Raw genomic sequence first — 26,198 nt, 5'->3', positions numbered from 1 at the left:
GTCCTGCTTCATCTAGCTCTGGTTATCATTCTTCTCCACTGGCTTCTCCTGGTGTCCGTGCCACTTGTAGCTGCTTCCCAGGAGATTCCATAGTTGAGTTCTAAACTTGGGAAGCCCTGAACCTTTGGAACTCCCCTGCGTTTAAGATGGAAAACCCTCCTAGGTACCCCGCCTGCTTGTCTGATTAGGAGGCGGTGGGCAACCCCCCGCCTCCTTCCTCAGCTGTGGGTGGAAGCGGTGGGTGTGCTGGCAGCACCCATATGGGCCTAGAGAGTGCTTGATTTGAGTTTCCCTGCTTGGGGCTAAGGCCTGGGTGCTAAGGGACCCCCCCCCCCCACAAACTTGTAAGCTTCCTACAGGAGGCACTTTAGGCCAAAAGCGTGACCCACAATCAGCAGCTACTCCTGACACCAGGGCGGGAGTCCCCACGACACTTCTTTGAATCTCACGTCTGTGATCTAAGTTGTTGCCACTTTTAGGGTCATTAAAGAAGGAAAAACCATGCTCAGAATGCAGAGCTCGTCTGGGAGGACGATTTGAAAAGTGGTCTGCGTAAGGGAAGGAGGGGAGGAACAAATGTGGGTTTTCTGCTTTGGCCTCAGTTTGGAGGAGTGGGGAGACGTACGTCAGGGGCCGGGTCCCCAGGCCCTTTGGGCCCAGCTGGAGCGAGGTGGCTGCTGCAGAATAGAGGAATAGAGGGGACTGGCTTAGGAGCCAGGGGCTGCTGGCTAGGGGTGGGGCCCACTCTGAGAGAAAGTTCTGGGACTCCTGTCGTTCCCGGGGAACCAGGTCCCACACCTGTGTGAAACCAGAATGCAAGGGGTTGCCTCCCTTTTCTCATTCATAAACTGAACCTCGAACTGAGTTTTCGCGAGGCGAAAGCGTTCTCCACACTCTCTGGCACTCTGGAGTGTAGTTTTCAGTCGTGGTTTATACTCTTGCTGTGCTGCTCTGAGGCTCTGGGGACAGTCTAGATGGCGAGATAAGGCCTGGCCTTGAGGCAGGAGGGGAACTGGAAACCCAAACACTTGGTTGCAGTCCAGCCTGAAGAGCGGGGACAGCCACTCAGTTAACCTGTCCCGTGCCGCCCACAGTGATGCAGAACGCCCCCAGGGAGCCTTCCCCTTGGCCTTTGCACGGCTTGCACAGGTCCTGACGCTCCAGGAAGTCTCAGCCTGCCTCTGCGCTCCCTGCCTCCCACAGTTCCAGCGTTGTCCATACTGTTTATTCCTCCCCAGGCTGACTGTGCCTTCTCCAGCACAGCACAGCACCCAGCACGATGCCCGCAACAGAGAGGGCATCTCATAAAGGACTGCAGGACGGAAGGGGCCCAAACGGACCGAGCCAGGCTGGCGCCAGAGGGAGCGTGGCGCTTCCACACATGTGCATGCACATCATCCTCGAGGCTAGTGGAAGGATTGCCCTACTGCACACATGAGGAAACTGAGGCCCTGATAAGGCAGCGCGCACTGAGGCAGAGGACCTTGAGCTCTGTGATGCAGTTGAGAGCTCCTTACTGCAGGCTTCAACTGTGGCTTCATCCCAGGAGCCAGGGATGGGCCTGTGGAATATTCCATCTGTGTCTTTCTGCTTCTCCCTTAACTCCATGGTTTAGGAAACCTTCTCAGCCAGACCTGGTTGAAAGACCTGCCCACCCAGCACACCGAGGGCTGGACAGGAGGGGTGGGGTTCCCTTGTTCCTTCCCAGTGTGGCGGCTGGCAGGTGCGGGAAGCATGAGATGCCCGTGGACAGCTCCTCCTCCCCAGACCCTGCCCAGACCTGGCCTTGCTCGATGTAGCGCTGCCCTCCGGTACACATGGCCTATTTATAGACATCGTGGGGGAGGTGGAGAAGTGGGGCTCCTTTCTCTGGGTGACATGAAGAGACGGCTCTCCCGAGGTGTATGGAGACACCTAGCTGAGTGTGCCGAGACAGTGGCAGGTATCAGGTGAGGCCCAGTGTTCGACCGCCCGTTGCCTTCACCTGCTCTCTCCTGGGACTGCCCGGACCCTCACTAGCTAAGTCCAGGGGGGTCAGAGCAGGAGGTGAACCAGGCCTTGGTCTACATCTCTTCCTCTATGCTCCTATTGTTCACACCTCCACCCACCCCTTCCCCATGTACCCACTCACTCAGTCCCCCATGCACCTGTGTGCACACCTCCACCCACCCTTTCCCCATGCAGTCACTCACTCAGTCCCCCATGCACCTCTGTTCACACCTCCACCCACCCCTTCCCCATGCACTCACCCACTCAGTCCCCCATGCACCTCTGTTTACACCTCCACCCACTCCTTCCCCATGCACTCACTCACTCAAACCCCATGCACCTGTGTGCACACCTCCACCCACCCCTTCCCCATGCAGTCACTCACTCAGTCCCCTATGCACCTGTGTGTACACCTCCACTCACCCCTTCCCCATGCACTCACTCACACAATCCCCCACGCACCTGTGTTCACACCTCCACTCACCCCTTCCCCATGCACTCACTCAGTCCCCCATGCACCTGTGTGCACACCTCCACTCACCCCTTCCCCATGCAGTCACTCACTCAGTCCCCCATGCACCTGTGTGCACACCTCCACCCACCCCTTCCCCATGCACTCACCCACTCAGTCCCCCATGCACCTGTTTATTGATGCTCCATGCATCCATCCATTTATCCATCCTTCTATGGAGTCATTCACTGACTCACTCATTTGCTCATTCACTCACGCCTCTGAGGACTCACCCAGTCCTCCACTCACGCATTCATTCATTCCTCCATCACTGGGTTTTTCCTGGGCTCCGTTTGTGAGCTGCGGGGTGGGCACTCTGCTGGCATAGGTGCACAGTGGTGAAAAAGACGTGCACAGTGCCACTAGCAGGATCTCGGGAAGTGTCACTGCCTTGATGTGGAGATCTTCAAAGTGTGCCAGCCTCGTCTCCATCCTGCCAAATATCAGCCAATCACATCACTTTTGAGTTTTAAAAATTTTTAATAAAGTATAATGTTCATATGGAGAAGTGCACGTATCAGAAATGTATTGCTCAGTGATTCTTCTAAACAAACCAGGCCCATGTAACTGGCACTCAGGTCGAGAAACAGAACATTCCCCTCACCCCAGATCCTCTCCCATCAGCCAGCTTCTTCTTGAATACTTCTAGTGACAGGGAGCTCATTACCTCCCAAGTGATGAAGTGGTGTGTGTTTAGATGAATGTTGAGGTTATTGTGTGAGGATTGGATCTGGTGGGTCACCATGCAGAAAAGAGGTATGTGTGTTGGGGTGGGGGGGCCTTCTCTTAAAGGGCTGGCCAGTCTCTATGGTGGTCACCAGAGGCAGAGCCCAAAGATCTCCTTTTAGAAACTGGAACTCGGGGGTCCTGGGCCCAGGAGAGGAGAGGAAATCCAGCATATGGATGCGTGAGTGAGTCTGGGGTGGGAGGGAGTGTTGAGGTGGTCCAGGCTGTGATGGGCCCCGGGAGCTGGGATGGACAGGTTGCCAGCCCCAGGGGACCTGCCCCTCTGAGTTGGAGCGCACAGCAGCGCCATGCTCTGTGTTTACACAGCCTCCCCAGAGGACGGGAAAGTGAACCTAAGCTGGTCCGGCTGGACCCTGGGGATCAGGAGGCCAGGACCCAGGCTGATAAAGGAGGGCCGTGGGCACTCTTGAGATAGGCCCAAGGGCAGAGGGCTTCTGGGACGTGAGAATTCTGGTGGGGGTCTTCCCCTCTGCCGAGTGGAGCATCCTCTGCTGTGAAGGCCATGGGGGAGGGTGTCTGGTGTTCATTTCCTTAAAGGATTTTCTTCCAGGGCCCCTTTTCCTGCCTGTCCCCACTCTGGGACCTCTGCCTATAGAGCGTTTTCCCCTTTTTGCTAAGGGCACCCACCCTGTTGCTCACAGTTCTCCAGAGGAAGGGCTGAGTGGAGCTTGGCTCACCTCCTGTCCTGTAATATTCTTTAGGAATTTGGAGATAGCCCAGGGACCCCTGAATTTCTTGTCACTTTCCTCTGAGCAGTTTTGGTTGGTGTGTGTGTTGTCCAAGTCCTGTCTGATGATGCAGGAAGAGCAGAACATCACCTCCCCTCATCTAGGCACTATACTTCTGTTAATGTCCCCAGTTGGTAGGGCAGGTTTTCTGGGCAGCTGCCTCCCTGCATTGACATGTTTTCAGCTTCTAGTTCATGCAAACTTCTGTTGTGTGTTCTCAAGAGAATTCTGCTGTGTTCTCTGTCTTGGATTGGGTTGAACCCAAGTACAGTCCCTGACGTTGATCTCTGAGCACAGAGCAGTTATGTGCTGTGGACCCAGAGAAGAGGGGATGGTGGATGGAAAAATCTGCAGCAGAGGAAGATGAGAAGATTTAGGAGTGTCTGTGAGTGCATTGGGCTGGCTTTTCAGGATATTGCGAGATGCCGGCCCCTGGGCCTGGGGGACACGGAGACTCCTCCAGCTGATGAGAATTTGCTGGCCTTGCCACTTCCCCAACTGTGCTCCTGCCTGGAGTTTGGGGTCAGCCAGGCTCTGAGACATGGCAGAGCTTGGCCGGGGAAGGTGGCACTGGCCAAGTGGGGTGGGCATGCCTGGATCTGTGCTCAGCATCTTCATGTCCGCAGCTCTGGGAGGAGCCAGTGGGTGGCAGTGGGGTGAAGGGAGGGTGGGGCCAGACTAGAGAAGGGTGAGCTGTGGCTGGCGTGGGGTGGTGGGGCGTGGAGATACTGTTGGTGTGGCAAGAGGGATGCTGGTCCAGGTCCGGGCCCTACCTCTGGCCTCAGTCTTCCTGTCTGGATGAATGGGTCGTGATGCCACCTGCCTCCAGGGACTGAGTGTAGAGGGACTCAGGGAGCAGACCCATCGTGGGGTCCTGGAGCCCCCACCAGGACTGCTCATGGCTGCCTGTCCTGGAGGCCCAGTCCTAGGCACGTTCCTGAGGCCGTGGCTTCCTCGTCTCTGAAACAGGGATGCAGAGCTTAGCTTCTGTGGCGCCATGAGCATCAGAGGACACACCTGAGAAAGGCTCCCTGGCTGAGCACCCCGGGCTTGGCTGTCGTTGTCGCGATGACGATGGCTCGGAGGACGCCCGTGCCCTGTGCCCTCCACTGGCTCTGGGCAAAGTTGCGAAGTCGTCTTTGCAGTTGCCCAGCTCTGCTGTCCTGCCCACCCTCTGGGGGACATCCCACCCCGTGCCACTCTCTGGCCCCCGCCTCTCCTGGGTCCCGTGGCCTTGAGCTCGGGAGGGGCTGCCCGGTGTCCACTCTGCATTTAGAGAGCGCCCTCGAGGTGGAGGAGCTCCCGCCCTCCGGCAGATGGAGGCTCTTGTCGGGGGATGCCAGGCCACGGGCTTCTGGGGCCACAGGGTCCAAGCCCGGGTGTTAGGTTTCCCCATCCGGGGGTCCTGTCGGGACATCATGGCTTCCCGGGACACCACCATGGCGACTAGTGGATGGCCATCTCCCAGGCCGTGTATCCCCTAGCGCCCCGTTCCCTCTCGGTCAGAGCCAGGTCCTCAGGCCGAAGCCCTGTTTGCTCCTCCAGTTCCCGCTGTGTCATTGTCCCCACCCGCTCCCCTCGCGCCGGCCCTGCCACCTCTTCCCCAGTCGTCCTTTACCCTCTGGCCCTGATCCCTTGGTTTGCGTTTGGGCCGCAGCCTCCCCAGGAGACACCGAGTCCCCAGCGCAGGCTGGGCGCTTACTGGTCTCAGGCTCCCCGGACCCAGGGGGAGCTCGGGGCACACCCGCTGGGCCCCAGACACACTCCCGGACCCCACGGGCAGGAGAACTGTGACCTGAGCCGTTCAGGTGCCATCCTTCCGCTCGGTCGTCTCAGGAACACTGGGCAGGTGCCGGATGGTCGCCCCAGCCATTTGAACTTGAGCTGTTGGTTTCCACGGAAGATGGCAGGTGAGGGACCCATCTTGCCAGATGGGAGCTTCTCACTCCCACGGCTCAGATGTGTGATCTTGGTCCCCAAGGCTGCCACTAGTGACAGGCCCCTGTGAGTCTGTCGGGCACAGGGGAAATGGCCTTTGGCTGTCACTGGCCCTGTCCGATGTGTGCGGTCAAGCGGTCAGGAAGGTGAGAGGCCTCTGAGTTGACAGCATCCCCAGGCCCTTTCCCGGGGTCGAGGGGCACAGGGGGCTGTGCGCTCCCCAGCACATCGTCATGGCACTCGGCCCTCTACCCACTGCATCCTTGGCCCTCCTGGCCCTTCTGGCCTCCTGCCCTGTGGCCCCCCAGCCCACTACCTGCCCTGCCTTGCTCAACCTCTTTCCCATGTCACTTGTCTGGTAGTTCTGAACTGGGACCTTGCCCATGCTGTTCTGTCCATCCAGCATGGCACAGTGTGCTCATAAGATGATGAGACTGTCCTCATGTCTGTCCCCTGGACACTGGTCAGTAGGTGACAGTGGTGCCTGGGCTGTGCTGGGTCTGCTCCCGTGAAAGCCGCTTGAAGGCTGGGGTCATGCCTTTTGTGTCAGTGTCCCTTATACCTGGCGTGCACTGGGCCCTAGAGGGTGTTTGTTGATTGACATCTGATGGCCTTTCAGGAACAGGACACTGTAGTCAGGTAGTGGGAACGTTAGTAAGTGTGTGAAACATGTGGCAGGAGTGTCCTTGGGTCCTGTTGTCCATTTGTTGGAGGTATGGAGGGTGGGCACACATGTGGGGTGCTGTGAGTTTTAGGGGTGGGTGAGGCTTGCTGGGGATGAGGAGCAGAGCCTGGGCTCTGGCCGCCACTGGCGGAGGCATCCACATGGAGGTGGTGGCTGCAGCCCTGAGGGGGTCCGAGTTGTGCAGAGTCACTCCCTGGCCTGGCCCCCAGGACTGTCTGCATGTGCACGCCTGGCCTCTTGCTCTCTGCCTCCCACACCTTCGAGCCCCGTGGTCTTGGCACACCTGGGAGCTTTGTGAGGGTTGCCGGCGACTCTTAGAGCCTCTGTCGGGTACTTCCATGGTGCCTACTGGTAGTGTTTCCACCTCCATGGGCAAGAGAGCGTGATTGCTTGTGAACGGCAGTGAGGATGCAGGTGAGAGCCGTGCAGAGAGCATGGGTCTGTGTGCTGGCCCTGGTGCCGGCCTATGATGCCCTGGGTCCTGATCCCCACCCGGTGACCTCGGGCCAGGGCAGCGTGCTCCTTGTGCACCACTGACATCTGGGGCTGGATGCTCGTTTGCAGTGGGTGCCATCCTGTGCCCTGTACGATGTTCGGCAGCATCCCTCACCTCCACCCACTAGATGCCGGTGGCAGCCCCCCTGTCCCATTGTGACAAAGAAAAATGTCTTCAGACATTGCCGCGTGTCTCCTGAAGTGCAAAATGGCCCCAGTGGCTTCTCTTCCCTGAGCCTCTTCTGCAGGCTGGGAGAACAAGCCCCGTCCAGATCGTGGCGGGTGGGGGCTGAGTGATGTGGTGTGTGTGCGTGTGCACGTGTGTGCTTGTGCATGCGTGCACTTGGTTCCCAGTGTGTGCCTGGGAAGGTGGGTTCCTTCCTTCTACCTGCCCCATCCTTCCTGCCCAGCGGAGGCCCCATGAGGAGAGGCAGCCACATTGTGGGAGTTCCCGGGGGTGGCTCTTGAGCGTCAGGCACAGCTCCAGTGTGGATGGGGATGGGAGCTCAGGTGAAGCTGAGGCCAGCTGGTTCGTGTGGGGCTGGGGGCAGCCCGCTCGGGGGGTGGGGGGAGCTCTGGGGTGTTGGGGACAACGCGGGTGGACACTTGGCTTCCACCCCTCCAGCAGACGTGCCAGGCAGTGTTGTGTTGGAGGGTGCCCGGGAGAGAACGGTCCCTGCTCCATCCCGGCCGTGAGGCCCCAGGTGCGTCTGGAGGCAGCCCTGCACCCCGCAGCCTGTGTGTGCATTTTGGGGCCTTCACATCTCTTGGACTCCATGTGGGAAGTGACCGCTGGTGATGCAGGGCTGGCTGGGGGGGCTTCGAACACGAGTCTTGTCTGGGCCCTAGGAAAGGGCCTGGCCCGGGGATGCTCTGGGGAGATTGGGTCCTGCTGGGTCTGGTCCTAATGAGGGGTCTCCCGGTGTGAGCACCATATCTAAAGAGAGAACGACTTCTTTGACCAACCCCGAGTGCTGAGGAACACGGGTGGTTGGCAGAATTGGTCTGGCCTCTATTTGGGACAGTGTTTAGGAGAGAGGGACTCAAAGTGAAGTGAAGCCCGGTGTGTGTGGATTTGCACGATAGCTCTCACCTCCCCGAAGAGGGGAAGTGGTAAGAGATGGCCGAGAACTTTGAATAAAGAGGAGAGAAAAGGCCACGTGACTCTCCTGTGGTCCCGTGGTCACATACAAGAATGGCTTCAGCTTTTCATGTTCACATTCTTGTCATTGCCCAAATGTGCCCGCTGTTTTTTATCATTTCATCAGAATAAATCAGTTAGGGATTGTGTTCAGCTGCCTGCAGCAGAGAACCCAATTAACAGTGGCTTCAGGAAACAGCAGCTTTATCTTTCTCGGTTAAGAAGTCTAGGGCAGGCGGATGGGCTGACAGACAGCTCCACAGTGCCTTCAGAGACTCAGGCCCTTCTGTCTTCCTGCTCAGCCATCTTAGCTTGGCTTTCATCCTTAGGCGGGTGTCTCATGGTTCCAAGATGGCTGCCTCACCTCCAGCATCACCTCTAGCATCCTTCCTGGCAGGAAAAAGAGGAAGAGCAAATGACAGAGGCGTGTGCCAGCCGAGCTTGCTCTTTTCTAAAGAGCTTTCTTGGATGGCCCACCCAAGGATTTCTACTTACATCTCATTGGCCAGGACTGTGTCTCATGGCCAGCCCTAGCTGCAAGGGAGTCTGAAAAATGGGACCTGTTGCGTCTCAAACCAAACTATGGTGCTGATGCTGGGGAAGGAGTGGAGTCAGGTCTTGGCAGTCTGTGGCTGTATGCCTAGCGTTTCAGAGCCCCTTTTCCCTTTAAACTTGTATCAAACCTCCTCTTGTGTTTCTGCGATCTTAAGGGAAATTTGTTTGACAGCTCCATATCCACGAAATGAACATACCATTATCTAACCACTCCTCTATTTATAGCGATTTAATGTATTTTTGTGCTGTGCGTGATTGATTAGTCATGTCTGCCCGGGTATAGAACATGCTTGTCACATACTTGCCCACCTTGGGCTCCTGAAAGAACGTCAGAGGTGGTGGGCTTTTCCATCAATGACTCTGAGTGACGTCACCATGGATAGCTCTATGGATGTCACTTGTCTCTGGCATTGTCTAGTTTGTAAGGCAGGTTCTCATCCACTACCATCTTTCGTCCATGTAACAACTGTGAAATAGACAGGTCAGGGATTAACCCTGTTATGCTGGACCAGGCTCAGAGAGGTCCAGTGACTTGCCCAAGGTCACACAGTGGAGGTGGGACTTGAACCCAAGTCTTCTGGCCTCAAGCCCAACATTCTCCCCATTACACCCACAGCCTCTGCCTTGTGCTGTCCCAGACGCTGTTCACCCACCTGGGATCGGGGGTTGGATGGAGGAAGAGTCGGCCTCCGTGATTATTGTCTGGCAGTCAAGAGGACTCAGAGGTCGTCTGGTGCTCCCCTCTCAGGATGGCATCTCTGCTGACCCTCCAGGGACAGGGGGCTCACTACCTCACTAAGTTAGTAGGGAAAGGCAGATGTGGGGTAAATATTAAACAAAAGAAAAAGACAAAAGTTCTCTCATCTGCTTGTCTTGGTCAGGCTGAGCAGAGCTCCCTGGGACAAGTTTAAGCTCCATTCTCTTGCCACAACAATGGAGCTATCGTTCATGGTATGTCTGTGGGGTTCTGGTTGTTATAGACACTATCTCAATTAATTTCATCCTCTCAATAACCCTCAGAGGGAGATATTTTCATGTATCCCCAGCTTACAGATGAGGACATGGAAGATCAGAGAGGTTAAGCAATTTTCCCAAGGTCACACAGCTAAGAAGTGGCAGAGCCGGGAGTTATGTCCAGGCAGCCTGACTTCAGAGTCTGTGCTTGTAACAATATTGTTATATATTGCTGCTTTTGACCTTCTGTATTAGCTAGCTAGTGACGTGTAACAAATCACCCACAAATGTAGAGGCTTAAAACAACAACCGTTTATTATTGCTCATGGTCTGGGGCTCAGCTGGGCAGCTTTTTCTCACTGCTGGTCTGCAGGCTGACCGGGGCACTTCTTTTCCAAGCCCTTGTGTACCGCTGTGTACTGTTGTTTTGTTTTTTTGGTGGTGGCACAGGCACACTAGGGCAGTGAAAGCTAGTGAGGTCTCTTACACCATGACCCTGCTGTTGACACTGTCGTTTCTTTCACATACCATTGGTCAAAGCAAGTACATGACCAAGGCCAGCGTCAAAGCACGGGAAATACACCTGCCCAGAATGAGGCCAAGGCGCTGGTGAGTCTGCTCGTGCTGCTGGCTGACCGAGAGCTTGTCTACGCCCCTGGCCAGGCCCCTCATGTTCTCAGTGATTAGCTGCCCGGTGCGGTGGAGAGAGTGCAGCTCTGGACTCTTATCCGAGTTCAAATGCTGCCCGCTTCACAGCTCCACGACCACACGCTGTTTTCTCATCTGTAAGACAGAGCACCGTCTACCTCTGTATCAGGCAGCGCCAGCTGCCGTGACGAAGCCCCAAGACTGAGGGGCTTAAACCATGGAAATTTATTTTCTGACAGTTCTGGAGGCGAGAAGTCTGAGATCTAGGTGTCCACAGGGCTGGGTCCCCCTGAGGCCTCCCTCCTTGGCTTGTTGATGGCGTCTTCTCCCCGTGTCCTCACGTGGTCGTCCCTCTGTGCGTGTCTGTGTCCTGATCTCTTCTTCTCATAAGGACACCAGTCAGACTGGGTCAGGGCCGCCCTGTGTCCTCATTCACCTTTATCACCTCTGTGAAGACCCCGCCTCCACACAGTCACGTCCTGAGGTGCTGGGGGTTAGGACTCCAACGTAGGAATTTGAGGGGACACCCTTCTAGGGCTGAACTATAAATGAGAAAACACCAAGTCCAGGGCCTGTCATGTGGAAGTCACCCCACAGATGCCGGCTCTCTGCCGTGTCCTGCGGAGGAATGTGAATTTATTTCATTACGGCCAAGGAGATTTTCTTTACCCAGCTTGTTCATTATTTTCTGGTTATTCTCAAAATCCAGTTATGTGTTGGGTCAAAAGGCCACCATGGCAGAGTGGACCCAACCCAGGATGTGTTGTCAAGAGACCAGAGCTCAGATCCCTGCTCCCCGTTACTGGCCGGGGCTGGAGAGCGAACCCCTTTGCTGGTCTCAGCCTCGGTGTCCCCCGTGCGTGGGCTGCGAGTGGTCCTGCCTCCTTCCGCGTGTTTTGGGCTCTGTGAAGTCCACTGGGGTTCTTTTAAGCTTTATTCTTAATTGGATTTTTTAACAGTAGCATGTAGTGCTTCTCTAATTCAAACACACACACGAATTAATGTTAATGTTTTGGTGTAATTATTTTATTATGGTTCCACGTAATAAATGTGTCCTTATCTTTTACAGATATATACTAAAACATTTAGAGGTTAGATATCTGGGATTTGCTTCAAAACAATCTGAATTGCAGGGGAAGTGGGTGGGAGGTTAGATGAAATGAGGTTGGCCATGAGTTGTTAACTGTTGGCGCTTAAATACTTGTACAGTCCTGTGCTGTGTAATGATGTTTCGGTCAATGACAGATCGCATGTAAACCGGTGGCCCCATGAGATTGGTGCCACCTAGCCGAGATATGCAGGAGGCTGCACCATCTAGGTTTGTGTAAATACACTCTATCATGTTCGCACAACCATGAAATCGCCTAACGACACACTTCTCAGAATGTATCTCTGTTGTTGAGTGACACATGACTGGGTCTGGGGGTCTATTGTACTGTTTTCTCTTCCTTAGTATGTATTTGAAAATTTGCGGGGTAAAACTTAAAAAGACCCAACAAAACAGAGTAGGAGTGGAAGTCTCCTGTCGCGGTCCAGGCCATCAGCCCCACCTCCAGGAGGTGATGCTGCCAGTGGGCTGCTGTGTAGATGATGACAAAGCACTTGGCTCTGTCCTGCTCATGAGTTTTCTTTGGTTCCTACATTGACAATATTGGGAATGAGTCGCCAACATGTATTGATCTTTTCAAAGAACCAGCTCTTGGTTTTATTATATCAGTTAGGTTATCTATCTTATTGCTTTTTGCTTTTGCATTTATTACATGTTTATTTTACCTTCTTTAGGTTTATTTTTCTTCTCCTAGCTTCATGCACTGACAGTTACTCGACTTTTGGTTTTTCAATAAATGTATTAAAGGCTATACATTTTCCTCTGTGTGCCACCGTGGCTGTATCCCACCGGTCTCCGTTATCACTTATTTGTAAATAATTTGCAAATGAGTACAGTTTTCCCTAATCCAAGAGTTATTTGAAGTATATGTTTTAAAATTATACACATACACATCAACACAAACACACACACACACACACACACACACACACACTTTTGTTAGCATAGTGATTAGGAGCACGAGCTTTGGACCCAGACTGCCTGAGGATAATTCCTGTCTTGGCTGTTTACCAACTGTGTGACCTTGGGCATGTAATGAAACCTCTCTGTGCCTTGGTTTTTGCCATCTATGAAATGGGGATAATATTAATAACAATAACATGATAGTAATTAATAATAATAATGGCAATAATAATAATATGCGTGTGTGTTTAAATGGCCCTGGAAGTTGTGGAGAAGATTTCAGCTACTGCATTCCAAACGTTGAAAATCGCCGAGACTTACTGAGTGCTCAAGATCTGTGGGCACATTTCGAATGCATCATTTCTATATTTTCAGATTTATTGGACTTTCTCTTCGTAGCTCAGTGGTGACTTTTTATAGAGTTCCACAGACATTTGGCAGGAACGTTCATCTCTTCGTTTTGCATAAAGTTCTGCAGAAATCTATTAAATCAAACTTGTTTATTAGGTGGCTCAAATCCTTCTCAAGTGTTGAAAACTGGTGGGTACTGGCCAAAGCAGCCTGCACGTGTGTTGGATTAAGAACATGTACAGTCACGCGCTGCGTAAGGACGTTTTGGTCAACAGACCGCATATATGACGGTGCTCCCATAAGGTTAGTACCATCTAGCCCAGTGGGCAGTAGGCTGCACCATCGGGGTTTGTGCAAGTAACTCTGATGTTTGCACAACAACACGATTGCCTAATGATGCATTTCTCAGGACGTATCCCTCTCGTTAGGCGACACGTGACTGTGGTGTTTTAAACCATCCTTATGTTGTTAACTTTTCTGCCTTCGATGGAGTATGTGCTCTGTTGAGTTCTCCACTATCCCGTCGTCATTTCCTCAGGTCACCTCACTCATTTACCTCAGCTGCCTGGCTCTCTAGGCATTTCGCCTCGTGCCCTTGCTTTATGATCATCTAATTATTATTATTAGGCCGACTTACTTTCTGAACGACATCCATTAACGTCTCTTTCTGTGCTTTGTCACTGTGGTTTGTCAGTTTCTCCTTGCGTTCCTGATAACTTCAGTTTTCTGTATTTTGAAGCAGTGTGGTTAGAGGCATAAAGGTTTCTGTTTGTTATTTCGTCTTGGTGGAGATATGCTTGCTTTTATACAACAAGCTTGTTTATTGTGTTTGATACTTTTTGCCTCAAGTTTTCTTTTCCTGATATTATTTCTGTGCCTGTTTTGTTAGCATTTATTATATATATGTTCGTGTTTTTAGCTTGTTTTTACCCTTTCTCTTCTAGGAAGATTTGGACGTGGTTTATAACAAAAGGCATAGAAGTAAGGTATAGAGCCAGGTCCAGGAGTCTGGGGTGGGTGCCTAAATGGCAGATATCGACCTCCCTGATGGCTGTGATAGAAGTTCAGATTTACCTGGAGCTTCCTAGGAGAAAGGACGAAAAGAAACACGTCAATGTTATAGCTCCTGTTACAGAAACATTGGGCACTAAATTGCACAGGAACGTGCCCTCGTGCTGTCGTTGAGGGCTCACTGAGTAACGTGTTGATGTCAGGAACATCGTGGGGACCACGCTGAGATGTGGCTGACCTGGAGGCAACTGGCGCAGGTGGAGTTCCCAGGGGATGTCTGGGTGGAATGTCCAGGAGTGATGGTGATGGTGCTGGTCTCGGGGTACGCTGTCCAGGGCCATCTGGGGCCCAGCCTCCTTTGATTTTCCTGCTTCGTCTTCCTTAGTGTGTTGCCATTTGTACTGGGTTGGTCGCATGTCTGCTCCAGGCAGGAAGGAGAAGGGTGAGGCAGAGGTTAGAAGGGTTGCGCCAGCTGAGATTGCCCTTTGAACAAACTTTCCTGGAAGCCCCATCCAGCAACTTCTGCTTCTGCCTCATGGGGCAGGGGGTGGGTCACATGGTTACACTTAGACCAATCGTTGGAAGATGATGGCGAAGGGGGTGTGGCTGCACACCCCATATTGCGCCTGCTTCGAGGCCTTGGGGATGTGGAGCCCAGGCTCCTGGGGTGGAAGGCACCTCCTGGAAGTCTGTTCAGGGCCCCTGCAGACTCTGCTCGCACCCTCCCTGTGACAGGGACAGCCCTCTGAGCCCTTGGCCCTGCTCAGCTACCACATGTCCTGGTACATGACTCTGTCTGGGCTTTATCTCTCTGCGTGGGAAATGAGCCCGTGGTTGAGGTTGGCTCTGAGGTCTCCAGTGGCTGGCGATGGAAACCCTCAGACCTGCTGCTGAAGACACAGGCCACCGGCTGCTTTATTTGGCAACTTGGGGTGTCCTAAGACTCCCGTGTCCAGGAATCAGAAGAGAAGATGGAGCTGAAATGGGGAATGCTGCTGGCAGGGGCGCACCCAAGAGCTGCAGAGCCGGGTAAGAGGAGATTACCCAGGGAGAGTCTGATGCTGGCGGGACAAGGCCCTCGTCTCCTTAAGCATTTCCTCCTGGGCCAGCTGTGACCCTCACAAGAAGGGATGTCAGGTGCTGCTGTCAAAGTCCTTTCTTTTCTCCTTCCTGTCAGGCAGGCATCGGTCATCAGCCAGGACCCTGTCCTCGTTGTACTTCGGAAGAGCCTGTCGGTGTCCCCTCCCCACAGACCCGGGAGACCCGGCCGTCGGAAACACTCTGGGATTTTTCCTTTGGGTTTTGTTTTCCAGCTCAGCCTGGGTCCTTTCTGGGCACACGGAGGAGCCCTCTCTAATTTTTGGCTTCCTCTGGCGATGACCTAAGCATTTGTTTTTAAAGGGCTGGCGGGAGGCCACGGGGCATTACGCAACACCGCCCTGAGACCACGCACCCACTCGGCTCTCCCAGCGCCTGCGTTTCCGAGATGGCTCAAGGCCTGCGCTGGTGTGCACCAGGCTCACCGTGGCCATCACCTCAGATCCAGTCACTACCCTGCTCAGGAGCCAGCGATGGCTCCCAGCCACCCGCAGCTTACAGGGGGTGGTCCCATGGCTCTTGAAGTCCCAGCTCTTGCCTGCCACTCACTGCTGCATGCAGTCCACCCTGTGCCGTGCAGACTGAGTCACCTTACGGCTGAAGACGCCTCCTCCATGCAGCCCTCTCTGGCTGGTTGGGTGCCCCTACGTGTGTCCCTGAAGCACCTGTCACCCTGTGTCATCTCAGCTCCTGAGCCTCCCCTGCCCAGCCCCTCGCGGGCAACTGCCTCCTTCACTTTGCTGCGGCCCAAGAATTTGTCCGCCAGCATCTGGCACTGAGCGGGCCCTGGGAGAATGTTTGTTGAATGAACATAGGCATGTAACTGGAACAGCTTCCACGAGAGCTATATTTAATTGTTCTAGAATATTCTCCAGGTCTTTCAGAAAAGCAAATCCTTGAAGAACAGCAGCCCACGGATCCGAGCGGCAGGTGTTTGCACGAAGTGGTGGGCAGTCCAGTTGGGAGGGAGGGCTGTCCCCCTTTCCGTGGGAGTCAGGGGAACCCCTGCACCCCTCGTCCTCCGTGCTCATTCTGAGGTGCCTGCGGATTTTGCTGTTTTTCTTCCAAGTCCCAGGGCACCTGCAGGGCCTGGCCTGCTTCCCGTGGGGCTTCTGTCTGGGCGGCCTTAGGAAGGAAGCCTTGCTTTCCCACCTAGGGGACGGGCTGGGCCTCTTAAACAAGCTAACTGCTCTCCTGAGCTCTGATGGGGCTCTGACTGTCACCCATGTGCTGGCCAGTCCTCTGCAGGGTCTCTGTGGCTGCTGATCCCTCTCAGCAGGGGCTGGGACAGGCGGCGCTCCAGGCTGCTGGCACCCTCCGCCCGCCCCATGGGGTGGGGTTGACCCATCACCTCACCGCGGGAGCCCCTGGTACTCTCCATCCTTCCGGAAAGGGGGCGGTGCCTTTTGCTCACTGCTGGGCCATCTGCAGCCCTGCAGCCGGCCGGGCGCCCTGGCCTGGCTCCCAGACCCTCAGGGCTCCGGGAAGTCTGCAGGGTCAAGGCCACACTTCTGAGATGTGGGGACCTCCCCCAGGACTCTGCCCTTCTCTGCCAGCCTCCTCTCTCCTGCACGCGGAGTGCTGGTTCCTTCTGTATGGTCCATCCTCCTGCCTCCCACCTTTGCTCAGCCGGTCCCTCTGCCCACCATCTTCCAGGCCACTCTGCTGTTTCTCCAGTCAACACGCATGTTAGAGAGAGGAGCACAGCCCAGTGGGTAGAGCCCTGTGGGCTGAGACCCAGTTGGTGCGCATCCTGGCGGCCCGCCTCTTTCTAGCTGTGTGAACTTGAACCCACTGTGTAGCTCAGGGTTTTCACATGTAGGACGGATAGAACAATCGCCGCTTTCTAGCAGTTTTGTGAGGATTAAATGAGATAATGAGGGTAGAGTGCTTGGCCTGGTCCCGGGCACATGGTACTTAATGAATGAGTAGTGCGTGCTGCTGCTGAGCATGTGCTGTGCTAGACTCTGTGCCAGATGCTGCTGTCAGAGGTGAATGAGACAGACCCGAGAGCCACCTGTCTGCTGGGGAGACAGCTGTTGAACAAATAAAGACACGAGTCTGAACCTACAAATTGTGGGACGTGCTGTGAAGGGCAAGAAGTGGGTGGTGCTATGGAAGCAAGTGATGGGGACTAAATTCCTGTTGGGCGGTCAGGGACAGCCTCCCTGAGGAAGTGTCATTGAAACTGAGACCTAGTGACTTAGGGAGAAGTTACTTGCCCAGGACAAAGGACCAGCATGGCATGTGCAAAGGCCCTGAGGCAGCAGGGTGACTGAAAGAAGGCTGTGGATGAGGTTGAGAGAGCCCTGGATGGGCGAGGCCTTGGAAGAGGAGGAGGGAGGTGGCATAGCTCTGGAACTAGAGAATTAGACCAACTGGTCGTGGCTCAGTCATTTACTAGTGATTGACCCCAGATAAGTTACTTAACCTCCTGTACCCTCGCTTTCTCAACTACAGGGTGGGGGTCGTAAGAGTATCAGCCTCAAAGGGCTGGGTGTGGATCCAGAGAGAGTACAGGTGACCAGCTGGCTCACAGTGAGTGCTCACCTACCTGGACACAGACCCACTTACTAATACCAGCTGTGACGTGGTTCGAGGTGCACTGAGAAAGGCGCCCTGGCTGAGGGGAAGGCGGGGCTGCAGGGCCCAGAGGGGAGGGCCTCCGGCGAGCGCAGATGGGGCTTTTGCCTGGGGTGTGGCCGTGGGAAGGAGAGAGGCCGACCTGGATCCTGAAGCCGGAGGAGGGCAGGACAGCTCCTCCCTGGTCGTCTCCTCCCCCAGGAAGGCGCTCTTTCTCCTGCCCCTCCCCTAGCCCTCGGTGTGTCCCCGAGGTAGCCTCTGGTGCCGTCCACACGTGGCCCTCCAGGTGGGCAGGACCCCCGCCGGCCTCAGGAGCAGCCACTTGCGGGCCCTGGACAGACCTCCACTTTGATCCCCGGGGGGACGTGGAGTGAGCCATCAGAGGCCCCGGGGCAGAAGAGTGAGCCTTGGTGGCCCGGGTGAAGGAGTCTTCCTAAGGAGGGGCCCTCCTGCCCCCGTGCCACCCCTGGAGGACCAGGCACTGGAACTTCCGGTCCCTCCACTTCTGCCGCTGCTGGCCAGGGCCAAGCCAGGAGCCCGCACTTGGCTCGCCCTCGGCAGAGGCTGTGCCAGCCGGAAGGGAAGCTGCCAGCTGGCCTCAGGCATGACTCCCCGAGTCCCCAGAGGCGTGGGATGGGACCAAGTGGCACAGGGGACAGGCCCCAGGAGCCTCGTGCCCCCAGACCATGTGCCCCAGGAAGGCACCGAGTCTGGTACATGGTGGGTGCTCACCTCTCCTAGGACACCCCCCCACCATGTGCCAAATAACATAGCGGGATGTGGTGCGAGGTGCCGCAGAGAAGGGGCCCTGCTGCCCTGGGCGGAGTGTGGCTGTGGGGCCAGAGCGCTCGGTGCTTGGCACACAGGAAGGGCTTGGTGAATCTGTGCTTATTCACGAGTGAATCCACGCGGAGGAGTCCTGCTCTGACCCCAGGCGTGTGGCTGCTTCCCCTTCTGTGAAAGAGGAACCTGGGTTCCTCTGAAAAGATCTGGGTTCTAATCCTGACCTTTGCTCTCACGGGCTGTGTGACCTTGGGTGAGCTCATTAACGTCTCTGAGCAGTTTTCTCAACTGTAAAATGAGACTCCCAATGTCAGGACTGAGCAAATGCTAGCACACGGTAAGTCTTGGTGACTTTCGCTTGTTCCTGCTAAGCCATCCTTCAGTTTTATCCAGAGGCGTGCACCCCTGGAGGTCCCGGGTGGAGTGACCGCCACCTGTGTCAGGAAGGATGGTGTTGACTTTTTGTAAGAAAAATCTGACTATTGCAGCTTAACCAGTTTGGGATTGTCCCCAAAACAAGAAGTTTGGGTGTCAGCAGGCCAGGCTGGGACAGTTTCTTGGAGAGGTCGTCAGGGACCCAGGCCCCTTCAGGCCTCTGCTCTTCCTCATCCTGCCTCCACAGCAGGAAGAAGGGAGGACAAAGGCAGGTGTCCGTTGGGGCTGCGCCCACGTGTCAGGACATCGGAGCTCTCCCAGGACCCCGCCTTGTGCGAACTTCTGCTGTCACTGGTCAGATCGTGGGCATGTGGCCACCCCTGGTATTTCTAGCTGGGCCCATGGCTGTTCTGAGTAAAACCGGGGTTCTCTCAGTGAGGAAGAAGGGGGTGAGGTGTGGAGTGCACAGCCTGCGTGCGGTCCTGAATCGAATGCTTAAGACTCTGGAATGGGCTTTTTAAAAAAAATAAAGCTGCAGGTGTATCGGGGTGTTCTTTCAGGTTGGGGTAGACGCGAGCCTCTGCAGTGGCTGCTCTGTTTCTGCCACTGCGTGGAGGTAAACGCTGGTTTTAACCATCACCCAGTGAGGGAGGGTGCAGTTTCTTGCCCACTGAAAGCCTGGGGAGAGAGGACGTTCACTGCTACGTCTTAGAGCAAGGGCCTTGGTCCAGGATGGGAGCCCACATGGCAGCAAGAGCCAAGTGCTGGCCCTCAGCCTGGCCATGTGGCCTCAGGGGCCAACAGGCCTCAGACCCCCAAAGGGAACGGTTGTCTGTGGCCTTTAGAACTGACCATGCGGTCACCTTCCCAGCGATGGCACAGAGGCCCTGGGAGGCGCCAGGAGGATATCCAGGGACCTGGGGACCCCTATGGAAGGCCATGGGCCTCAGAGCGAGACCAGAGAGGGCCCGAGCTGGCTGTGGACTTGGATCCAGATCCACTTTGAAGTGACTGTAGAAGGGTGTCCTGAGATTCCTGGGCGAACAGGGGGCAGTGGCCCCAGAGAGACAGGGATCTCGGGGCTCAGCCCACAGAGGGGAGGTGGGTTCAAATCCTGGACCTGAGAGGGGAGGGCTTGAGAGGCATAGCTACCGGGAGAGACTTCTCCTCGACACCCTGGAATCCTTAACCCCAAGGGAGGGCAGCCCTTTGGATGGAATCTTGATTCCAGAGATTCCGAGGGGTTCTCGTGACCCTGAGAAATGTGGGGAAGGAGCTGGAGCTCTTGGGGCCAGGAGTCTCCAGGCCACGCAGGTGTGGGCCGTTGTCAGGAGTGGGTGAGGAAGTCAGCTTGCTGCAGCTGGGCGTCCCTGGCGGGGCTGGCCGTGGGCTGGGCTCGGCGGGCGGGGTGGCAGCATCACTCTGTGGTCACAGGGATTCAGGAGTATCCGGTTTGTGTTTCCTCTTCCTCGTAAGGGAGTCTGACCCTGTTTTACCCTTCACCAAGTGCTCGGCATGTAGAGGAAGTATGGTCTTGCCTGGCCTGGAGCTGCTTCTTGGGGTTTGATCAAACCAGCAGTCCGGGCGGTTTGCTGAACACTGGCTGGGTGATGAACACTTCTTGGCATTTGGGGTCAGACTAGCCTGCAGGACAAGTGTGTGGACACAGCCACGGGCCCTTGGGTTAGACAGGCCTGCTTGGAAGCCCAGCGCTGTCCCTTCTCCTGGTGTGACTCAGTGTCTCGGCCTCAGTTTCTCCATCTGGCACATGAGGGTTTGCACACACCCAGGGGTGACAGTGTAAGCATCTAGCATCTGGTGCAGGCACAGATGCTGTGCTGCAGGACCTGCTGTGCCCAGCCTCAACCTCTAGTTGGAAGACGGGGCCGTGGTGGGGGGCACAGGGTGGCAAGTAAGGGAGTGGCTGTTCACCAGCTGGTGCAGAGAATTTCGGTGTTTTGGTAACAGTGTTCCTCTGTTGGTGAGAACCGCTAATGACATGTGCACCCACCTCTCAAGGGACAGTGGTGTCTGGGAGGCACCATGTGTGTGGAAGGCAGTGTCCCTGTAGCTCCCCAGGCCCCGGGGTGGGGTCCTCATTCTCAAGCCAGTGTGCTCCTGGGTGCTCTCGGGGGCCCACGGTCCCTCTCTGATGCCTTACATCCAGTTAGCTGGGGGGAAGCCCTTGTTCCTGCTTGATTCTCTGGCCGTGAGTTCCCAGAATTCGCACTCAGCTGAGCAGCACATGGGGGCAGCTCTGGGGACAGTGGACCCTCGGGTCAGCTGTGACAATCTGGATGTGTGTCTTCAGCAGGAGGTGGAGCAGGAGGGGGCATGGAGTGGGACAAGCACGATGCTGGACTGCCTCTCGGGGGAGCATGTGCATTCTGAGCCCCACGGCCCGGGCTGTCATCCTGCCTGTGCGCCTGCCAGCCCTGGGCTGTGGACCAGTGATTTACCTCCTTTACACCTCTGTTTTTGTGAACGGTGAAGCGAGCATGTCCTCGGGAAGAGCTTAGAACAGGCCTGGAGTGTGGCTAACACATCGTAATCACTTACTCTCGGAGAAGCAAGTGCACGCATTGCTGGAAGGCCCTTTGGGGATGAACTTCTCATTTTGCAAGTGGCCCTATTCTGAGGAATTCTGGTGTATTTATCAGGCAAGATTTATGAGCACTCACTCTGCACCAGCCCCAGCTAGGAAAGCAGAAATGAGCAAGTCACGGGTTGACTTCAAAGAGCTCACAACCAGGGCGGGAGAGAGACGAGACCCTGGCCACTGATGGCACAGAGGGCCCAGGGCTGGGAGGGCTCAAGGAAGGAGCCACCACTGGGCATTTTTATTGTTGGGAAAGGAGTCCGGGATGTGTGCTAGTCAGCATAGTCCACCTGCCATAACATCTACCCACACATCTCAGTGGCTTAGCACAATGCAAGTTTATCTTGCTCTCCCATTAATGCAGGTAGAGGACAGGCTCTGCTCTGCTCCACTAGGTCACTCAGCGCCCCAGTCTCCTTCCGTCTGGGGGTTCTGCCCTCCTCTAGGTCTTCCTATCCCCTCCATTCAGCTAGCCAGTGCGGAAGGAGAGCCTGGAGGTGTGCTCAGGGTGTTTTTCACAGGACTGGCCTGGAATTTCTGGAATTTCGTTTCTGCCCACATTCCATTGGCTGGCTCACAGTCACATGATCTTGCCTGACTGCAAAGGAGTCTGGGAAATGTAGTCTAGCTGTGTGTCCAGGAGGATGCACGTGAGGTTTGTGAGATTTGGCCAATACAAGCAGGGTATCAAAGGAGGCTTCTGGGAGAAGCTAACGTTGACTCTGGCTGTGGAAGATAGCCGGATGTGCAGAGGGGAAACACACTGTCCAGGCAGAGGGTCAGCTTGGGCATGGGCTCAGACTGCCTGGCAGGTTTGGGGAAGACAGGAAACCCAGGGAATGGGGTGGGGGGCAGGGTGTGCAGGAGGTCATCGATGTTTCCCCTCCCCTTCCCTGAGTGTTTCCAGTTCAGGTGCTGCCTGTGCCCCTGGAGGAGCAGGGCCAGGCATGGACATTATGACCTCATTCCGTCCTTCCACCCCTGATCTCTCTGGGGCTGGTGGACAACCAGGGCTCTGGGAGATAAAGTAATTTTCCTGTAGCTCATTCAGCCAAAAAGCATGGAGCCAGGAGTTGAATCCCAGTATGTCTGGCTGCGGCCAGTGCTGTTTCTAGTACCCTACACTGCATCTGTGTCAGTGAGGCCAAGAGGGTGTGGGGGGGTCCCAGGGTGGGGAAGGCTCTGAGGGAGGAGGAGCTGTTCCCTGGGCTTTCAGGAAGTACTTCCCTTGCCCGGGGCCTCTGCAGCTCTGCCTGCCCCATGAGGAACCCTTATCTGCTACTCCACCTCAGGGCCAATGGAGTGTTTGAGCTTTGGTGACCCTGACAGCATTGGCCCCATCACAGCACCAAGTTCCCATGAACATGTCAGCAATGGAGGAGCTTCTCAAGCAGAGCAGAAGAGGCGGGGAGGCTGTCTGGCCAGGTCGGGGATGGCACAGGTGTTACAGGCAGAGCCGGGGCGCTGGGGTCGTAGTGTCCTGGATTTTAGTCCTGACTCCTCCCTCCCCGAGCTGTGCACCCCAGGTATGAGAAAGAACCTTGGGTTCCTCATCTGTGAAATGGGAGGACCAGGTTTCCTGCCTTGAAGACAGATGGTGCTGGGGCACACTGAAGTCTGTCCATCTGGCCCTGGCACCCTGTTTTAGCTCAAGTGACTATGACAAAATCCCACAGACTGGGTGGCTTAAACAGCACAGGTTTACTTCTCACAGCTGTGGAGGCTGGGGAGTCCAGGATGAAGGTGCCAGCATGGCTGACTGAGTACCTTCTTCCTGGCTTGCAGACGGCCACCTTCCTGCTGTGTCCTCACATGACGGAGAGAGGCCTCCCGGTCTCTTCCTCTTCTGATAAGGGCACTAATCCCATCCTGGGGACCCCACCCCCTTGACCTCATCTAAAGCTAATGACCTCCCAAAGGCCCCACCTCCAAATCTATTGCACCAAGGGTTAGGACTTCAACATTGGAATTTTTGGGGGACACAGACATTCAGTCCATAACACACCCCAAAAGGGCTCTGGGAAATAAGCGTGGGGTCCTGTGGCCCTGGCATGATATGGTGGTCTAGAGTCGGACGGATTGGAAGACAGCAGACAAAAGAGCAAGTGCAGGGCTGCAGTGGGGGCGAGCTGCCATGGAGGAAGTTGGGTTCCGGGAGGAGGGGGCCCCAAATCCGGCCTTGGAGGTGCAGGGGTGGTGTGTGGGGTGTGGGCTCAGTGTGATGCTGCAATGAATTCTTTTCTCTCTGTTGGACCCCGAGGTCCTACCCCTCTCCTGGCTGCAGCAGAAGGGAGGTCTGGCTATCTCTTGGGTGGCAGTTTTGTCCCAAACATATACAGCTGACATTTTGCTTACGTACACAAGTTCTCTTCCCAGCCTGTGCTGCTCTTCTGAGCCTTCGAAGCTCTCCTAACCCGACTGTCTGCATCTGTAAAATGGGCTACGGGCGTTTACCAGGTCAGATCATCAGGGCCGTTCCATGAGACACTGACCGTCAAGGTGGTAGGTGGAAGGTACCGAGACCCCACTGCTCACCTGGCACCTGCCAGGTACTGTGAAGGTGTCCCCTCATGATTCCTGGCACAGGGCTGGTAAGGTTTTCTTTCTTTTTTGTAGAAGTGTGTTGAGATATAGTTCACATACTACATAATTCTCCCATTTAAAGTGTACAATTCCATGGTTTTTAGCATTTTCACAGATATGTGCAGCCATCCACAGTCAAGAACCTATTTGTCACCTCAAAAAGGAACCCTGTGCCCTTCAGCCATCACCTCTCCCCAAACCGCGTCCCCGATTCCCTCAGCTTGAAGCAACCACTGATCTCCTTGTCTCTATCGGGCAAGGTTTGGAGCCTGTTTCTGCCAGGTGTTGGTGTGTCCACTCAGGGGGAATCAGTTTCCTGAATCCAAGGACCGAGGGCTTCCTCATGTCCTTCTCTGTGCCTGGCATCCCTCTGCGTGGGCCGGGCGGGGTGTCAGTGGTAGGTGGGTTGGACCCATGGCTGTTTACTTCTCTCGCCTTGTCTCATCCCCGCCACTGGACGGGCTGCTCCCCAAGTCACCCTCCTCATCCAGCCTGGCACCATGCCTCGTGCGATGTGGGGAAGATGGCTCAGGGAGCAGCCTGTGAGGGTTCCTCAGGCTCGGACTGCTTCTCCCTGTGGCCCTCCCAGCCCACATGCTGTAGGATGTTGGTGGTTCCCCCACTGGATCCCCATGCTCCTTCCCCATGCCGTCTCTTTCCCTGGAGAATACCTAGGGCTTAAAAGGGGGCCGGGGCCCTCTCCCTTCCCGGGCCTGCTGGGGGCGGTGGGACGCCCCTCTTGACCCCCGTGGGCTGTGTCCCGGAGAGCCTGGGCCCACCCTGCCCTGTGTCCCCTCTGCTCCCCGGCCCTGGGAGGTGGCCCTCAGGCGCCGGGCCGTTGCCATGGGAATCGTGTATTGGGATCTATTTTGAGAGCATTTTGTAGCATGATTTTTAATACTGCCTGGTGTTGGCTGTTGGTTTTTCTCTGTTTGCCCATGAGTGGATTTTGACCAGCCAGAGGGGTTTGGCTGGTTTTGTTTCTGTCTGTGGCATTTCTGAGCAATTAGTAACAGGTGACAGGGGCCTTGCAAGGACCCCCTTCAAAGGCTGGGCTCCCCAGCCTGCCACTGCTGGGTACAGAGCAGGCAACTCAGTGCCCCTCATCCAGCTTCTGCCTCTGGCCAGTTGGACGATATCATTGGGCAGGGCGTGTGCCCTCAGGGACAGATGAGGAACCCAGAGAGCCACCTCCGGGCTCCTGGGAATTAACTGAGAGACTGGGGTGAGGGACCGGCCTTCGAGCCTGGGGAGGTACTGTGAGGAGGCTGCTGTTGGCGGCAGCTCCAGTGGCCGCCGGCCTGGGGCTCTGCCTGGCTTTGGCTCTCAGAGCCCCTAGCCTCCCATCACAGCTTTCATCGGAGCATGAACTGCATGTGTTTATACATTATGCACTGCACACCCCATGAGGACAGGTGGGGCCGTGCTGCTCCACCATCCCCACTCTGTGCCGGGCACAAGGGAGCCGTGAATAAATACTTGCAAGTAAAAGAATAGACACAGGTGACTCGCCTTGGGGATGGGCTCCATGCTTGCCGTGCAGATGGATCTGCCAAGCCTCTTGCTCTCGGAGCTTCCGGAGGTCTCTCTCACCTTCCCTGGCAGGCTTCGGGGTCCTGCTGCTGGGGGCGCAGAACACAGAAGTGAGAACTTTCGCCCATGTGTTTGGGGAGGGCATCCCCTGGGAGGGATGAACCGGGGAAGGGAGGGAGGGAGGGAGGGAGGCCCCCACTGTGGAGAGCCTGTCTCTGGGGTGAGGCTGCTCGGAGCCTGGGCACCCTCTGCAGGTGGCCTAGCTTTTGCTGTCTGCGGCTCCAGGAGCAGAATGGCAGGTGACCCTCCTGTGTCCGTACAGGCCAGCTGTTGCTCCCATACTTTCTTCTCATTACTGATGTTGTTACTGCTACAGACGTGGATCCAGGAAGGAAGCCCACGGATGAGCAGGATGCTGAGCAGGGGACACTAACACTGCCGCTCCGCTGGCTCCGTGGTGGCAGGGGTGAAGGCGATGCGGCCACAGGTGGTGTCACCAGCCTGTGTCAGGTGTCAGGTCCCATCCCTGCTCTGTGATGGGGACGTCCCTGGAGGGGGTCATCGAATCCCAGAGCTAGGAAGACTCGAGGTGGGAGGTCAGGCCACCTGAATTCGTCCCACCGTGATGTTTCTAACTTTAGAAAACAAAACATTTTAATCTCACCAGGAAAACATAACCATTGTCAGAAAAGTGAGAAAATAGACGTGAGGAAAAAGACCTCGTCACCGAGCCCCAGATCTCTGGTTCTTAGACTCCAAATGTTATTGGTTCACACATGTCTTTTCAAATACGCACACACACGGCCGGCACCTGCTTCTTGTTCTTATATTTATTTATTTTATAAGAAACAGGATCACACTATACATGCTTAACTATAAC

The 26,198-nt window shown here is 55.5% G+C and overlaps 1 protein-coding gene across 1 annotated transcript in view; it reads left to right on the top strand.

Moving 5' to 3' along the window:
- Positions 1 to 26,198, top strand: part of KCNK9 (potassium two pore domain channel subfamily K member 9) — a 97,675-nt gene that overhangs the window by 3,550 nt on the left and 67,927 nt on the right. The window lies entirely within an intron of this gene.

This window comes from Equus caballus, chromosome 9 (assembly GCF_041296265.1).
Source record: "Equus caballus isolate H_3958 breed thoroughbred chromosome 9, TB-T2T, whole genome shotgun sequence".
Classification (NCBI taxonomy): Eukaryota; Metazoa; Chordata; class Mammalia; order Perissodactyla; family Equidae; genus Equus; species Equus caballus.
This window is presented reverse-complemented; position numbering and strand designations above follow the sequence as displayed.